General features: G+C 44.7%; 1 protein-coding gene across 1 annotated transcript in view; it reads right to left on the bottom strand.

The window, feature by feature from the left end:
• LOC126235062 (cubilin-like) overlaps positions 1 to 19,348 on the bottom strand; it is a 451,076-nt gene that overhangs the window by 386,038 nt on the left and 45,690 nt on the right. The window lies entirely within an intron of this gene.

Raw genomic sequence — 19,348 nt, 5'->3', positions numbered from 1 at the left:
TTTCATCTTGGGTATTAATAATCGCTTCAGTTGTATTTTGGTCCTTTATTACTGTACCACTACCGGTTTCGTGGCGTTAAAGCCAAATCTTTAGGTGACATGTGATTAAAACATTAGGCTTTAACGCCACAAAACCGGTAATGGTACAGTAATAAGGGACCAAAATACAGCTGAAGCGGTTATTAATACCCAAGATGAATACTCATAGCTGTGGTAGCCCTACCTACAAGGTTGTCTGCAGAGGGGCACTCTTCGTTTCCGCCTGCTGCCGGAGACATTCTATGTTACCTGCTTGCTAGATGTGCCGAACCGTTTTAGCACAGTCGTTTTGTCTTGTGATATTGAAGCGACACCTTACAGGGCTGTGGTGAGATGGTTGCCTGCTTGCGTCGTGTTTGCCTAATTATACGTTACGTAGTTTCTCAGATTAATTCACGCAAGATGCTCTGCAATTGTATTTCATGTGGCAGCCAATATCCATTTTCTGTTCATAAATTCGGGCCTACAAGTTGTCTACTCCATTGCATATCTACTCAGTAATAACATTTTGGGCTTTAATATGAATATACGATTATTTTTCTGTGTTTTGTAAATGTGTGTTCACTTTAAATCACAAAGTCAGTTGCAAGCCACTTGTACGTAAGAAATACTATGTAAAATAAATGAATGACTCTCCACTGTTTATAAAATATGCGACTCTTACCAAATGATTTACCACTTCTCTGATGCTTGTTTTCAAATACTCAAATGTGCCCACTTAAGACCTTCGCTGACATAATGAATTGCACCTCAAGACGAAAGACAGTCAACTGCCTTCAAAAGGATAATTTTATTTTCAACTGATATTTCACTTAACTGGGTCTGTGCCTGTGGAAACAGAGCTGCAGCGTTTGCAGTGATGAAGACGTCAACATTTAGTTGCCACAGGACTCATTTCAGTTTGTTAAGTGTTGCATTGTACAGTGTGCAAATCCACTGACATTGCACGAATCTCTCCTATAAGGAGTGAATCATTAATACGCATAGATGGCAGCTACATGACTTCAATTTTAAGGATTGAGCTGTCAATCTCGTTTGGTTTAGATTATGTTAAATACCCCTTTCATAAATTCATTTTGCCATGAGAGAGTTCCTGATCACTATAGTAAATGAGGTCAATTGGGCATATCGCGTTGTTGTTCACTCATGGCTATGTTTCAGGACATTAAACCGGTATCATAGGGTCTTTAAACTAACAGGTTAAGCTTTAGTGTAGTTACTGAATGGTTCAATATGGTTCAAATGGCACTGAGCACTATGGGACTTAACATCTGAGGTCATCAGTCCCCTAGAACTTGGAACTGCTTAAACCTACTAACCTACTACTTAAACCTAACCAGCCTAAGAACATCACACACATCCATGCCCGAGGCAAGATTCGAACCTGCGACCGTAGCGATCACGCGGTTCCACACTGAAGCTTCTAGAAACGGTCGGCCACACCGGCCGGCTGTATTTACTGATTAGCTTTTCAGTACCACCTCACAAAATAGCAAATGGTAACACCACCTACATCCACTATATAAGGAAGGAAGGAAGATTAGCTTTAACGTCCCATCGCCATCGAGGTCATTCGAGATGGAGCACAAGCTTGGATGGTTTCACAGATGAGGAGGATATCGGCCGTGCCCTTTCAAAGGAACCATCCCGGCCTTTGCGTGGAGCGATTTAGGGAAATCACGGAAATCGTAAACCTGCACACCGTACGCAGGTTTGAACCGTCGTCCTCCCGAGCCCAGTGTCCTAACCACTAAGCTACCCCGTTCGGTCATCCACAGTATAAGTAATGATTATGGAGCGAGTATCTCATTAAGAAATCGTGAACGAGTGTTAGTTGTATGTGAAAATATCGTGCTATGCCAAGAGTAAGATGGGGAAATACAATCCAGCACGTATTGGAGTTCGACGAGGCCTGCACTTTATCAGTGGGAAATATTTCTGCTGGCGGGGGTTGAAATATGCAGCCTACAGGTGCAAGAGGGTGTTACCCGTGAAAAGTAGGCAGTGGGTGCGAGAAGCAAAATTAACGATGCCTGTGACCGAAACACAAAACGTACACAAAGCTGTTTGGAATCAATAATCTGTGGATATATCGTGATAAAGGCAACTGCTGTCTCATATTTAGTATCATGAAAAGGTGACCTACTGTAGCCCTTCCCATTTAGCTATAGTATACCCCATATGGTGGTCTGTGCACCTAAACAACAGATAAAGCCGAACGACAAATGCAGCAACATCGCCGAGATTTGAAAGTCAAGTGTAATAAAGGGCTTCTGGAAGAGTAGCAGGACCGTTTTTAGTAGCTGCTGTGGAACACCATGGATGGTTCAGTGATTGCGCCTTGTGCTGTTAGACAACAAAGCACCGTAAACAGCTGAGAGCAAGGCTAAACTACTGCGGTTACATTTACCACGGTCGTGAAGCTGTAATGAATGATTTAATGCTGAGGTCATCCTTGTGGGAAGAATATTCAGTACCTAAAATAGTCCTCCATTCGAATCTCCTGCTCCGAATGTTAAATAGTCCTGCATTCGAATCGCCGGCATTGTGGTACTACTCTGGAAAAGTCAGATAAAACGAATCTGGAATTCTACAGGTTGTAGAACGGAACGTTCCAGCCATTAATCATCCCCGTAGTATGGAGAACTTGGTAAGAGAGATGGTTTGCTTTGATACAGCGACAATTAGCGAAGTGCACAGGTAAGAAGAAATACAAAATCTGAGAGAGGTAATGCAGGAGTAAGTTTAATAAACATTAACATAGCGGGGCGAATCCACCACAGCAAATTTGTTCCACCTCGAATGCGGGATAGGAAAAATATCTTCAGAACATCAACAACCATGCTATAAACTCAATATCAAAGAAGATATGTGCTAACAAGTACGAGTATTATCGATCCACGAGTTTTAATAAATAAGCAAGATCGGGCGACACAATACTGCCAGAAGTCTATTGCTTGAAGATAAAACGAACAACTGCAAACCTTCATGTATATCACTTGTAGATTTATAACTTTCCGAGTAGACTCTGTGTAATGTGTGGGTTACCAGAGATCAAAAACTAGGCGCCGGACGGTTATCTATAACACACAAAAATCTGATTGTAGTAATTAGAGACGTTTCAGTTTGAAAGGAATAGTTAGTACCTGGAAAATGCGTTACGAGATGAATATTAACAAAATAAGGAAAATAGCAATGTAGTCTGCATGAATTATACCAAGTCGTATAGGCGGATGGAGGGAGGGAAGACGAGTAAGCGGAGATTTGTATTAGCAAACGATATATGAAAAGTAGTAGGTACGTTTTGCCGCTGGGGAAGCAACTGACAGCGGATGTAATGAAGATATTAAGTAGAGACTGGCAAAAATACGAAAAGATTTTCTAAAAGAGTAGAAAAATTGCATCATGTATTTTAGATTTAGTAATCTTTTCGGAAAGAAATGGAATCGGGCGGTAGCCCTTCATGGAAATGAAGCTAACGGATCATCGCAGTTGAAACAATAACTAATATACCTCATTTTTTATTTACTTTTTTTGGAGATTTTTCTGCATGTAAATAGTGTTTATATACGACTCATAAAACTGATTACGAAATTAATTCATGCCGTCTTACAAATATGTGAAACGTTTATAAATTGGGACTTCTCAGGACATAGAATTGTAAAGTAAACCTGGTACTCCAAAGTTCCATGAAAAGAGAACAAGAAAGTTGCGCAAGACTCTCTTCCGCTTTTAATTTAGAGGACGTAGGGGCCTACTCTGGTGACACGTAGCTAATCGCTGCTGGGCGTGAGGCGAGCTGGAATAACTGCGAGTCGGACAGTATTTGCACTGCAAGACAGCAGCAACGAGTCATTACTTCCTGCCAGAAACGTTCCACGCAGAATTAGCGTACGTTACGTGCGCAGAGTAACAGAGATGTAGAGGGGATGGAAAAAAATGTGGAAGCGCAGTCTCAAATCCATGCTTCAACATAAATGCAGATAGTTCAAATGGCTCTAAGTGCTATGGGACTTAACATCTGAGGTCATCAATCCCCTAGACTTAGGCCTACTTAATCTTAACTAACCTAAGGACATCAAACATATCCATGTCCGAGGCAGGATTCGAACCTGCGGCCGTAGCAGCAGCGTGGTTCCGGACTGAAGCGCCTAGAACCGCTTGGCCATCACGGCCGGCGTAAATGCAGATGCTAGCCGCGTCAGCAGACTGCGCTTTTGTATCTGACCACGAACGGTACCAGTGTAATGTCCTCAATACGTCACAGCTAAGTGAAATCTTTCGAGTGCAGTTGTTGGTGCTCGTGTGGTGAATACTTTTTAATCAATATAGCTGAAGTGGTGGTGTATCCAGAGGCACCGTATCGGAGATTTATATTGCACGTAGGGAATGCGAGACAGACGTCCGCCCAGATAGCTGAGTGGTCGCCCGCACGGTAACTCAGCGTGTTCGGTCAGAGGGGTAGCTGCCCTCTGTAATAAAAAAAAAATGAGTTAATTGATCAACGACGAACTGAAACGGGTGTCTAGCGACGTCCGCACCGAGCACATGCAACGAACGAAAACGAACATAATGAGACAAAAGAAAAAGTGGTCAGCGAGACGGATTGCCGTCCTACGGGCCCGGGTTCGATTCCCGGCTGGGTCGTGGATTTTTTCCGCTCAGGGACTGAGTGTTGTATTGTCTTCTTCATCATTTCATCCCCATCCGGCGCGCAGGTCGCCCAATGGGGCGTCGAATGCAATGAGACCTGCACCAAGGCGGCCGGACGTGCCCCGCAAGGGGCCTCCCCGTCAATGACTCCAAGCGCTCATTTCCATTTACCGTGACAGACGGTCATTGAAGAGGACAGTGACGAACAACGAGAGGACGACAGCAGCAAAAACCACTGTAGAACTTAATGTCACACTCGGAAACTCTGTCAGCACCAACACAGCAAAAAAGGGAGCTCCATAAGCAGGGAGTAGCAGGGATTTCTGGAATCCCAAAATAGCACTGATGCGAATGCCCGTAAGAGGAAACCGTTGCGTCGAAGCTATGAAACCTGGTATGAGTCTTCTTTCACACTGTTTTGAACTTCTGGCCGAGTTTACATCCCAAGAGTGAAACGTTGCGTGGGTTGGGTGACGATTTGGGCAGCCATATAGAGTTAACCCATGAGTTCCGTGGTTCCTCAGCAAGGTAGCATTACTGCGGAGAATTATGTGACAATTCTGGCTCATGAGGTGCACTGTACAAAGTTTGTTCCTCAAAGGTGAAAATGTTTTCCAAGACGACATGATTCTCTTCGCACAGCTCGCATTGTCCAGGACGTGTTTTGTAAGCAGGAACAACAATTGGAGCATCTCCCCTCACAAGCAGAGTTAGCAGATCTCAGTATTATAGAGCCTTTGTGATTTCTTCTGGAGGGAAGGCTGCTTGATCACTATCGACCCCTAGCATCGATACCTGAACTTGCTATTTCGCTGGAAAGCTGATATGAGATTCCTTTTAAAACCATAGTGGACCTATACTAATCCATTCCGCGACTACTAAAAAATTACTTTGAATGTCAATAGTTTTCCTACACCGTGAAAGGTGTGGTAATTTTTTGTCTTCTTGGTATTAACATACTTTTATCCACCGCATTACACACGGTTCCAGCGGCTTATTGAACACTTCATCGTAATGAAGAGGCGACATTTTGTAAAAAACATCGTTTACACCGATTAGCATGAAAAACCAGTCACGGCGAGTGTATTCAAAAAATGTGTGTGAAATCTTATGGGACTTAACTGCTACGGTCATCAGTCCCTAAGCTTACACACTACTTAACCTAAATTATCCTAAGGACAAACACACACACACACACACACACACACCCATGCCCAAGGGAGGATTCGAACCTCCGCCGGGACCAGCCGGGCGAGTCTGTTGTTTCATTAACTATAATGTAGTGACATTATTGCCATTGCACTCTGTAATTACTGTCTGTCATTACCCTCCTAGCATTAAGACATGGGATACAAATATACTTGCTACTAATTTCAATCGAGTTTCATTGGGTAAATGACATACTTGCATTAGTAATTTAAAAGTAGCTTTATTGCAAGTGGAACTGGCTCAATAATGCAAGACTTTACCAAAGATCTTCAGTCTAAATTTGAGAAAGTAATCAATGCCATTACATTAAATAGCTTTCTGGAGATTAATCTGATACGTATCCGTTATATTTTCTAACTTATTTAATGTGTCTGTGATTTGAATGAATATATATTGTTGGGGTTTTGAGGGCAGTATTCCGGCGATAAAGTATTGTTTTGTTCGAAACTGTTTCCCATGTTACTCAGAAAAATTTGTTTTAGTTACGGTGAGATAAGACAGTGCAAACAACTACCGCCAAGCGTTTCAGTTGTGTTCGTGTTATTACGGTAAAAATTGTTCCACTACATATTTTCAGATTTTTGTTAAGAAGTCTAATTCCTTAAATCAAAGTTATTTTAGAGTAGTACATGAAATCTTCGCCTTTCACTCGCGGCGCGTTTACGCAACGGTAAACGTACGTGATTGTGTAAATTATGGGATCCGCTGTTCCTACATTTAACTACCAACGCATTGAGATTTTCGATCGGTAACTCTCACCCACAATGTTTTTTATTAATTATGTTTTTATTTTGGTAAATTTACCATTTCAAAGAAGTAGTCGTTAGTACTATATTTATCAAAATTACGAAAATTCCCTAATTACGGTGGGGTGGCATGGAAAATCGCCATTTTTGCAGTAGACATAAATTTCTTCATCACTTTTCGTTTCTGCTCTTGAACCGATGGTTCTATTATCCAAACTGTTAGATTCACGGTCGCACCGCCAGTGTAATTTAACAGGCAGGAGTGTTCCAAAGCATTACGATGAACATTACAAAAAAGGGGAGAATTGAAGCTTTTGAAATGTTAGTCTGCAGCAGAAAACTGAGAATTAAGTAGGGAGATCGCATAAATATGTGAGGTAGTGTGTCGAATAGAGGAGGAAAGAAATTTTTGGCACAACTTACGAATGGATAGGCTCTTAAGAGACACCTTGAAGTGTCGTTAAGTGCAAGGTATACGGGTTGTAAAAGAAAGTTAACGCTTAACTGCAGATTCATGTGAATGTGGTCTGTAGAGAGGAAGAGACGCTTTCATGTTGAACGGTGTGGAGTGAAGAATCCGACCAGACTGTTGACTGAAAATCACGAAGACTACTGTAAACTGTACATCTGAAACAATAAAACAACAAAATCTCTCGGATACTATTGCCACAAGCAGCTATTATCTGGCGGTCTTTGGTATACATAAGCAAATGCTGTAACTAGAATAGACTTACGGAGCGGCAAACCGATGGGAGAGGTACCTCTCACAACGAATTAGCTTAAATTATTTTGACTGTCGCATAACTGTCCCCGATGATGTAAATTCCAATTAGTTCTATCTTTAACCTCTGCCACTCCCCCTCTCCCCCGCCATCTCCCGAACACCTCAAGGTAGCTATTGAAACTTTTCCTTGGGTAAATCCCACCTCGGAGGAATCAATGGGAAGAGAACCAAGTGTCTAAACAGACTGGCTTCTTCAATATTCATCGTCCTTGGCTGCTTATGGATCTAAAACTAACGAAAGAAGAATACCCGGTGAAAAAAAGAAAATTGTCCCATGATGGTGTAACATTCCGTTGCCTGAAAAGCGGTAAAGTCAAGTGCACACAACGTAACATAGTGAATCATTATGAGACGTAGGCTTTCAGCTAGTGTACGTATTCAAGTGTTTGTTTGCAGATAAATGTCTGCACAGTGGAACCACTGAAATCTCCACTTTTCGGTTTCGCCTCATAGGTACCCGAAACGAATTGGCGTAGCCCTTTTCCACATTATCAGTGACCTTTTTTTGCGTCAGTCCTTTGACTGGCTTGATACGGCCCTCCACGCATTGCTGAACTTGTTGCAATCTCTGTCTCCCTGTACAGTTTTTACCCTCCTCAGCTCTCGCTGTAGATGTTATTCCCTGATGTCTTAACAGACGTCCTATCATCCTGTCCCTGCTTCTTGTAAGAGTTGTCCATATGTTTCTTTTCTCGCCGATTATTCGGAGAACCTCCTGATTCCTCACATTGTCAGTCCACTTAATATACAACGTTATTACCCATCGGCACATCTCAGATACATCTATTCTCTTTTGTTCCGGTTTTCCCACAGTCTATGTTCACAGAATGCTGCGCTCCAACGGTGCATTCTCAGAAGTTTCTTCTTCAAATCAAGGCCTGTGTTTGACACTAGTGGATTTCTGTTGGCCAGGAATGCCCTTTTTGCCAGTGCTAGTCCGCTTTTGATGTTCTCTTTGCTGCGTTCGTGATCGGTTATTTTGCTGCCTAGGTAGTAGAATTCCATCTACTCTGTGCTCACCAAGTATGACGTTAAGCTTCTCACTATCCTCATTTCTGCTACTAATCATTAGTTTTTTCTTTCTTCGATTTACTCTCAGTCCATATTCCGTATTCATGAGACTTCTTTTCATTCAACTGATCCTGTAATTCCTGTTCATTTTAACTGACGATATCAATGTTATCATCGAATTTTATCACTGATATCGTTACACCCTGAATTTTAATCTCGCTCTTGAAGCTTCCTTTTATTTCCGTAATTGCTTCTTCGAGAACAGATTGAATATGTGGGTGCGAAAGATTACATCCTCTAACACACTTTTCAACCCGAGTATTTCGGTCTTGGTCTTACACTCTTATTTTTCGCTATAGTCCGTCACCCATCTTTCGCATTGGGTTACCACTTTTCTCTTCAACACTTCGATCATCTCGCACCATTTTACTTTGATGAAGGTTTTTTCCAGGTCGACAAATCGATGAACGTGTTTTAATTTTTCTTCAGTCTTCCTTCCATAACAAACACTACGTCATAGCTGCCTCTCTGGTGCCTTTACTGAGCCGTGCGCGACTCATGTTCATGCCGTTTATTACTTCACATCTGGTCTTTGCAGTACTGCCGTCCCGTATATTATACGATTTACTGGCGTCACTAAGTTGTTGGCCTGCCTGCCCTTGAGTGCCAGCAGCAAAGCTAAGGACACTGTCGTACTATCTTTGGAGCGACCGATAGTATTTCCGGGTCGTCGTGTGCCGAGAGTTCAGTCGGGATGGAGCTCCAGTGAGGTCAGCACAGCCAGTACTCGCCCGACCGCTTTGGACACACATCCACTGTGCAACGGAAGGAGACTTGAGCGGGGACGACCGTTGGTTGGTAGTTCGGTCGGTCGTCTCATCGGGCGACATGTATTTTGTCTTCCGATCGCTTCTGGGCCCCTTCAATTGATCATCTTACGGGTCTTTGGTCGGTTCTTTCCTTGTGCAGAGATGTAGGATGGCCAATAGGCCGGTGTTCCCTCTGCATGGTTGGGTCCGAGCCAGTGGGCCCGGGTCACCGTGTCTCCGAGTTCCGAACGGACATGGAGTTGAGTCAGGATGGAGCTGGAGTGAGGTCCGGACAGCCAAGACTCGCCCGACTGCTGCTGACACACATGACTTGAGTGGGGACGACCTTGCTTTGTTGTTCGGTTGGTCGTGTCATCGGACGACGTATATTTGGTCGCCAAATGCTTCGGGTTATCTGTGTGTGTCGACTTGTTTTTCGTCCTGGTTGTTCCACAGTGATTGCTTTTACGATTGTTCGAGTTCTTGTGGAAGTGTTTACGTGGATCTGCGTCTAGCTTGTGTAATTTAGACTGAACTGTCTGCATACTGGAGTAGGCAGTCGGTCGGTTGGGACAGTGCAGCGAGGAAGTCTCCGCGGGGAGGCCATTAGCATAGTCCAGAATGAGATTTTCACTCTGCAGCGGAGTGTGCGCTGATATGAAACGTTCCTGGCAGATTAAAACTGTGTGCCCGACCGAGACTCGAACTCGGGACCTTTGCCTTTCGCGGGCAAGTGCTCTACCAACTGAGCTACCGAAGCACGACTCAGGCCCGGTACTCACAGCTTTACTTCTGCCAGTATCTCGTCTCCTACCTTCCAAACTTTACAGAAGCTCTCCTGCGAACCTTGCAGAACTAGCACTCCTGAAAGAAAGGATATAGCAGAGACATGGCTTAGCCACAGCCTGGGGGATGTTTCCAGAATGAGATTTTCACTCTGCAGCGGAGTGTGCGCTGATAGTGTTCCGCAGTGTGTTTTTCCTCGCCGTGTTGTCCTCACCGCATGTAGTTAGACAGCCTTTGGTGTTGTTAATATTTTTGAGTGGTTATTATGCCTTGGCTGTTTTAGACACCAATTTTGAAGATGTAGTACTGCTGGTATCTTCGTCCTCGGCTGTTATTTTCCGTTGTTGTGCCGCTGGTCGGCGCAGCGGAATTGATTAGCTTGTTGGTCGGTCCTTCAGCCGTCCCTGTGTCGGGTTGCCATCTGATTACTTATCTTATTCTTGGCTGCCTATCTTACCTAACCTTACGTTAGAGTTACCTCCTCAGGCCGACCCTTGGAACGCTTCTGAGCACCATTGTTCTGTTGATTTTAGTTTGTGGTTTTTGTCTCAAGTTCGATGCGAGTCCCTCAGCCAACAATTAATTTTGTTTGTTTTAATGTTAAAATAGGGCCTTAAGCCGTCTTAAGTCTAAACTTTCAAGATTCTTGTTTGAACTAATTTTTTTCTGAAAAAAAAGGGAATTGGCTCTATTGAAAATCCTTGGTTCAAATGGCTCTGAGCACTATGGGACTTAACTACTGAGGTCATCAGTCCCCTAGAACTTAGAACTACTTAAACGTAACTAACCTAAGGACATCACACACATCCATGCCCGAGGCAGGATTCGAACCTGCGACCGCAGCGGTCACGCGGTTCCAAACTGACGCGCTTAGAACCGCACGGCCACACCGGCCGGCGAAAATCCTTGTTATGTAGGCATTAAGCCGTGAGTTGTTCTATGTTCAGTATGTGGCTTTCTGCCGAGCTTTTATGTCAAATATTTTGAAGATAAGGCCTTCAGCCATCTTGAATTAAAATCTGAAAATTCACTTGTTTGAAACCTTTTTAAATTTTCTTCTCTATTCTAAATTCTTGTTATCCAGGCCTTAAGCCTCATTTCCTCTGTGTCCAATGTGTGACCTTCAGCTGAGTATTTAGGTAAGATTTTCTTTTTTAAGTAAGGCCTTCAGCCGCTTGTATTTCTTAAACCAGTTTTAATAACTTGTGTTCAGGCTTTCAGCCGTATTGTTTTGAATCATTTTAAGGGCATGTGTGATTAAGTGCTTTGTGCAACTTACACTAATTGATTTTGGCCCCTTTCCACAACCATAACCTGATCCGCTCTGTCCTGCGACACCAGATATCATTTATCTTTCATAAAGCCAAACTGGTCATCATGTAACACTTCCTCATTTTTCTTTTCCATTCTTCTGTATATTATTCTTGCCAGCATAATGGACGCATGAGCTGTTAAGTTCATTGTGCGACATTTCTCGCACTTGTCGGCTGTTGAAATCGTCAGAATTGTGTGGATGACGGTTTTACGGAAATCTGAGGGTATATCGCCAGTCTCATACACTCAACACATCAACGTGAATAGTGGCTTCTGCCGCTTCATTTTGGCCCCTGAACCGACGTGCAACTATACTGTGGAGCTGGGGCTTCACTACGTAGAGAACTAACAAAGTAACTTTACAGTCTGGAGGTAGCGTTTATGATTACCTGTCGTAATGTGGCACTGGCGGACACTGTTAAAACAAGCGAATGACATTTTCAGTGGTAATGAGAGGGGGGAAAATGTCTCCAGCTGATATCTGTAAGAATGTGTGGGAATACGGTTCGCCGGCCGAAGTGGCCGTGCGGTTAAAGGCGCTGCCGTCTGGAACCGCAAGACCGCTACGGTCGCAGGTTCGAATCCTGCCTCGGGCATGGATGTTTGTGATGTCCTTAGGTTAGTTAGGTTTAACTAGTTCTAAGTTCTAGGGGACTAATGACCTCAGCAGTTGAGTCCCATAGTGCTCAGAGCCATTTGAACCATTTGGTATACGGTTCGCTAGGTTTGAAACGGTACAGGCTGGTGTTGTCCGTCGAGCCGGAAGGCAGAATCAGAAGAGGAGCAGAGGGACGAGTATTGGTAACGGTTAGGTGCGGTTCATTTAGCGCGAGGTGGCCTCTCCCTGCAGCCGGCATCTGCCTCCGCGCCGGCAATCACGAGGCGGGCCGGGCCTCTCGCGGGGCGCAATCAGATCCGGCGTTCCTGCGTCTCAGCCCTCGTCACGCTCGCACAAATTGTAGTCCCACGACGCCTGGACGCTGCCTGCGGGAAGTCGCCTCAAGGCGTAGACGCACCTGCGAGCCCCGTTCCTCTGTTGCGTAGTGCTCCGGTAAATATATTTCTCCAAACAGAACCTGCAGCGATTTTCTAAAGGCCAACCTGGTGCCAGGGGCACGCCCACTGGGATTAGCTCGGTGGGCAGCCTAAAGTAGGTTTATACAATACCTGGCACGCCTGTAACGCTGCAGGAGGTACCTTCTGGAATTAGAGATTAGTTCTTACCCATTGAACAACTAGCTCATCATTTCCTGTAGCATGTAAGTAGAAAAAAACTAGAATTAGAAAGTGCTGCTAAATATCATAGAAATGTATTGTAGATGTTAAGACCCAATAAGGTGATGGGTTATTATGTATGATATTATTGGATTGAATAAACAATTTAAAAAAAAATAAATTTCCGGCTCTCTCTTCGCATTTCTCGCCAATAAAAGGTCGTGCGAGTTTTGCAATATCTTTGCACAGCTGAGTTATGTTGGAGTTGTCCTTGATAGTATGAGCTTAACAAAAATATCACACACACACACACACACACACACACACACACACACACACACACACACATATATATATATATATATATATATATATATATATATATATATATATATATATATATATACTCCTGGAAATTGAAATAAGAACACCGTGAATTCATTGTCCCAGGAAGGGGAAACTTTATTGACACATTCCTGGGGTCAGATACATCACATGATCACGCTGACAGAACCACAGGCACATAGACACAGGCAACAGAGCATGCACAATGTCGGCACTAGTACAGTGTATATCCACCTTTCGCAGCAATGCAGGCTGCTATTCTCCCATGGAGACGATCGTAGAGATGCTGGATGTAGTCCTGTGGAACGGCTTGCCATGCCATTTCCACCTGGCGCCTCAGTTGGACCAGCGTTCGTGCTGGACGTGCAGACCGCGTGAGACGACGCTTCATCCAGTCCCAAACATGCTCAATGGGGGACAGATCCGGAGATGTTGCTGGCCAGGGTAATTCACTTACACCTTCTAGAGCACGTTGGGTGGCACGGGATACATGCGGACGTGCATTGTCCTGTTGGAACAGCAAGTTCCCTTGACGGTCTAGGAATGGTAGAACGATGGGTTCGATGACGGTTTGGATGTACCGTGCACTATTCAGTGTCCCCTCGACGATCACCAGTGGTGTACGGCCAGTGTAGGAGATCGCTCCCCACACCATGATGCCGGGTGTTGGCCCTGTGTGCCTTGGTCGTATGCAGTCCTGATTGTGGCGCTCACCTGCACGGCGCCAAACACGCATACGACCATCATTGGCACCAAGGCAGAAGCGACTCTCATCGCTGAAGACGACACGTCTCCATTCGTCCCTCCATTCACGCCTGTCGCGACACCACTGGAGGCGGGCTGCACGATGTTGGGGCGTGAGCGGAAGACGGCCTAACGGTGTGCGGGACCGTAGCCCAGCTTCATGGAGACGGTTGCGAATGGTCCTCGCCGATACCCCAGGAGCAACAGTGTCCCTAATTTGCTGGGAAGTGGCGGTGCGGTCCCCTACGGCACTGCGTAGGATCCTACGGTCTTGGCGTGCATCCGTGCGTCGCTGCGGTCCGGTCCCAGGTCGACGGGCACGTGCACCTTCGGCCGACCACTGGCGACAACATCGATGTACTGTGGAGACCTCACGCCCCACGTGTTGAGCAATTCGGCGGTACGTCCACCCGGCCTCCCGCATGCCCACTATACGCCCTCGCTCAAAGTCCGTCAACTGCACATACGGTTCACGTCCACGCTGTCGCGGCATGCTACCAGTGTTAAAGACTGCGATGGAGCTCCGTATGCCACGGCAAACTGGCTGACACTGACGGCGGCGGTGCACAAATGCTGCGCAGCTAGCGCCATTCGACGGCCAACACCGCGGTTCCTGGTGTGTCCGCTGTGCCGTGCGTGTGATCATTGCTTGTACAGCCCTCTCGCAGTGTCCGGAGCAAGTATGGTGGGTCTGACACACCGGTGTCAATGTGTTCTTTTTTCCATTTCCAGGAGTATATATACTTAGTACTATACCTCTACGGAATTCCCTCCATCGTGTAGTTAACGCCGAATCACTTCGGTATTTTTAATCTCCACTTTCGCAACCTCGACAGTCAAGTAACTACACTGAAGTGACAAAAGTCATGGGATTCTTCCTAGTATCATATCGGACGTTCTATTGGCTGGCGTAGTGCAACAACTCGAGGTGGCATGGACTCAACAAGTCGTTGCAGAAATATTGAGCTCTATAACCGCCCATAACTGCGAAAGGGTTGCCGTTGCAGGATTTTGTTCACAACTGATTCTCGATTATTTCCCATATATCTTCGATGCGATTCATCTCGGCAGATATGGACAGGCAAACCATTCGCTCGAATTGTCCAGAATGCTTTTCAAAACAATCGCAAAATCTGTGGTCCCGTGACGTAGTTTGGGAGCACGAAATCTATGATTGGCTGAAAGTAGTCAATGATCGGTTCAATTTATCCAGAGGACCCATCCATTCCATATAAATACAGCCCACACCATTATGGTGCCGTCACCAGCTTGAAGAGTGCCTTGTTGACGACTTGGGTTCATGGCATATGCGCGTCTGCATCACACTCGAACCCCACCATCAGATCTTACCAGCTGAAATAAGATCTCATCTAATCACGAAACGGCTTTCCAGTCGTCTAGCGTCCAACGTACGAGGGTAAATTTGTCTGATATACACCCATCTAATCTTCAGCATCCTTCTGTAGCACCACATTTCGAAAGCTTCTATTCTCTTCATGTCCAAACTATTTTTCTTCCATGTTTCACTTCTATACATGACTACACTCCATACAAATACTTTCAGAAACAACTTCCTGACACTTAAATTTATACTGGATGTAAACAAATTTCTCTTATTGAGAAATTCTTTCCTTGCCATTGCCATTCTACATCTTATATCCTCTCTACTTCGACCATTGCCACTTATTTTGCCCCCCAAATAGCAAAACTCATTTACTACTTTAAGTCTCTAATTCCCTAAGCATATAATATAACTGTATTAAATTACGAGTTTTAGTTTGATGCATTTTATACATATATATTTTAAAGAATCTTACGAGTTAATCTTCTCTGTTCGTTGAAGCGGGGTTGTTTTAGACATTCTTGTATGTATTTTGTTGTATGTTAACCGGGGACTTAGCAACGACGGAGTGGCTCCGTCCCCGCCGCAGCCGCAGTGGTCCGAAACCGCACGACGACTACCGCATTCCACTTCACCTCTCCGCCGCCCCACAGCGAACCCTGGGTTATTGTGCGGTTCGACCTCCGGTAGACCCCACAGAGAACGTCTCACACCGGACGAATGTAACTCCTATGTTTGCGTGGTAGAGTAATGGTGGTGTACGCGTACGTGGAGAACTTGTTTGCTCAGCAATGGCGCCGGCAGGGGTGGCCGAGCGGTTCTAGGCGCTTCAGTCTGGAACGGCGCGACCGTTACGGTCGCAGGTTCGAATCCTGCCTCGGGCATGGATGTTTGTGATGTCCTTAGGTTAGTTAGGTTTAAGTAGTTCTGGGACTGATGACCTCAGAAGTTAAGTCCCATAGTGCTCAGAGCCATTTGAACCATCAGCAATGGCCGACATAGTGTAACTGTGGTGGAATAATTGGAACCAGCTCGCATAAACAGAGGCAGATGGAAAACCACCTAAAAAGCATCCACAGACTGGCCGGTTCACCGGACCTCGACACAAATCTGCCGGGCGGATTCGTGCGGGAGACCAGGCGCCCCTTCCCGCCTGGAAAGCCGCGCGTTTGACGTCACACCATAATGGTATACAGAGGCTGCGAATGGAGCGGGCACTGCGGCTCCACCAGTGAAATTAGCGTCGAGGTGGAGTCTTTGCGTTCTGCTCCGTTCACAACCATCGTTACTGTCATGGTGTGAGGTCTAAAGGTGCTATAAAACAGACCGAAACCGTTAATCTCATAAAAAAGGAAGTTTCTTGAAGTTGTGATTGTTCATGTTCAGTTTTGACAAGTTTTGTTTACCGTTCGCTATACCGTAGTGTGTGGACGCCATGAACTGCTGGTCGGCGGCCAGAGAGAACAAACTAAAACTTTGATCGCCAGAAGCAAGAGGAGCTGTGCGGGGAAGCTCCGCCTCTCTCTCACGCAGGGCAACCAACGTACAGCCGTCTTCTGTTTTTCTGCCAAAACAGAACTGAGACATGGTAACAGCGATCGCCGATCCAAACTCCTGTTATGAGGCTCATTATCGAGCTCTGTGATTTGACGGACAACGACTGTTTTCTTCACTCATTTCAAAATAACGAAAGAAAACAATGTTTCAAAATAACTAAAGAAAACAACGAGCAACACGCAGCAAAAAAGCATTCGGTAACGGCCATCACGCAATCGCTTGCTGAGGTTGGCAGTGTCGTAAACGAAATAGTTCACTCTCAAACTCTGCCGGTATTTGACGCAACCACAGTTCACAAGCACAGCCACCAAGAGTCCATCTTATAGTGTCTGAATTATAACAAGTTATGAAGCTTAGCTAGCAGACAAATGTAGCTAGGTCCCAAGGACGAGTCCTACTTTGCATTACGCGGCGTTTGTCTTATACAGTCTATTCAGTCGCCCCGCACTTAGCGTGGTGCCAGGGCATCGAACGCACTGATACGTCGCTGCGTTCGTGTGCTTCTTCTTTTGCAAAAACGGTCTTACAAAAATTAACTTTGCCAGATAATGTGCAATACCAGTAATTGAAAACTGTTTTACGCTATTTATAAGCAAAAAATAAAGACATTGCAAACCAGCTCTGAAAAAATACTTCATTTGTGTATAATTCGATATGGAATAGCAATCCTTAGGAATTCCTCATTTTTGCATTTCGAGGCAAAATGAGGATTTATCACAATTCCAATTTTTCAAGTAACTATGTATCACTAACTATGTGAAAGCAAGTATTATTATTAGGTTGGTGCACAATTTCGTAGCGTATTTCCAAATGTTTCATACCCACAACAGGTACACATAATAGATACTTTAGTCATCAATAATATATTCCTCTCCCCTGTTTACAACAATCTGTCAGCGTTAAAGTAACTTTTCGATTCTGCGGCTGTAAAAAACACATGGTTTTGAGGCGAAGAACTTGTCGAGCGATGTTCGGAGCGCATTTGCATCTGAAAAGGAAGATCGTTGAAGGTTATTCAATAGAGAGCGGAAGAGATGAATAGCTGAGTATGCAAGACCAGGTGAATAAGGCGGATGCGGAATTCCCAGCCCATCTCGTGTATAGTGTTGTTTGTCAGTCTAGCAGAATGCAGGCGGGCGTTATCGTGGAGTAGCATCTATTCACGCAGTCTCCCTGGTCGTTGTTCTTGGGTTGCGTCTACCAGACGTCTGGGGTGTTGACGTTAAATGTCAGCACTGATGGTTACACCTCTTGTAAGGAGTTCGTAGTGTCGCTGTTCCACCAGATGCCTAACATTACGTTTTGTGGATGCGCACAGATTTTTGTAGGGGCAGCTGCCATTTCTTCAAATGGCTCAAACGGCTCTAAGCACTATGGGACTTAACATCTGAGGTCATCAGTCCCATAGAGTTAGAACTACCTAAACCTAACCAACCTTAGGACATCACACACACCCTTGCCTGAGTCATGATTCGAACCTCCGGCCGTAGCAGCAGCGCGGTTCCGGACTGAAGCGCCTAGAACCGCTCGGCCACAGCGGCCGAGCAACCATTTCTTCCTTTTCCTTATGTTAGTTCAAAGATACCGTTCCCCGTCACCAGTAACGATACAGGATAGGAATGGTCGGTGTTGTTCACGAGCCAATTGTTGACGAGTGAGCGGAGATGTACATTATGGATACCCACTGATTTTTGTGATGATGGCTTAGAGCATGCGGTACACATACACGACTTTTGAACAGTTATGTATGTATGGGCAGAGGTCATTGTTGGCAACCGGAATAAAATAATAACTGTATCCTTTTACCGACTTCCCGATTCAGATGATACAGTTGCTGACAGGTTCAAAGAAAACTTGAGTCTGATTTCAAACACGTACCCGCTTCATGCGATGATAGTTGGTGGTGACCTTAATTTGCCCTCGGTATGTTGGCGAAAATACATGTTTAATTCCGAAGGTACGCATAAAATATCACCCGAAATTGTGCTAAAAGCATTCTCTGAAAATTATTTCGAGCAGTTAGTTCATGAGCCCACGTGATTAGTAAACGGTTGTGAAATCACACTTGACCTCTTAGTAACAAGTAATCCTCCGTTAATAACGAGCATCAAAACCGATTCAGGGATTGGTGAACACATATTTGTCTTAGCGTGACTGAATACTGTAATCCCCAAATCCTCGAAAAATAAGGGAAAAATATACATATTCAAAAAAGCAGATAAAAGTGCACTTGACGCCTTCCTCCACTCATTCCAAATGAATAATATAAGTGTAGACCAGATATGGCTTAAACTCAAAGAAATAGTATAGGTAGCAATTGAGAGATTTATACCAAATAAATTAACAAACGACGGAGATGATCCTCCTCCGTATACAAAACGGATTAGAACAATGTTGCAGAAACAACGAAACAAACATGCCCAATTTAAACAGACGCAAAATCCCCAAGATTGGCGATCTTTAACAGAAGCTCGAAATTTAGCACGGATTTCAACGCGAGATGCCTATAATAGTTTCCACAGCGAAACTTTTTCTCGAAACCTGGCAGAAAATCCAAAGAGATTCTGGTCGTATGTGAGGTATGTTAGCGACAAGAAACAATCAATGCCTTCTCTGCGCGATAGCAATGGAGATACTATCGAAGACAGTGTTGCCAAAGCAGAGTTACTAAACACAGCCTTCCGACATGCCTTCACAAAAGAAGACGAAGTAAATATTCCAGAACTCGAATCGAGAACAGCTGCCAACATTAACGTAGACGTAAATATCCTCGGAGTAGTGAAGCAAAATCACT

Source organism: Schistocerca nitens, chromosome 2 (genome assembly GCF_023898315.1).
Source record: "Schistocerca nitens isolate TAMUIC-IGC-003100 chromosome 2, iqSchNite1.1, whole genome shotgun sequence".
NCBI lineage: Eukaryota > Metazoa > Arthropoda > Insecta > Orthoptera > Acrididae > Schistocerca > Schistocerca nitens.
Note: the sequence above shows the minus strand (reverse complement) of the source record. Positions and strands in the feature narration are given on the sequence as shown.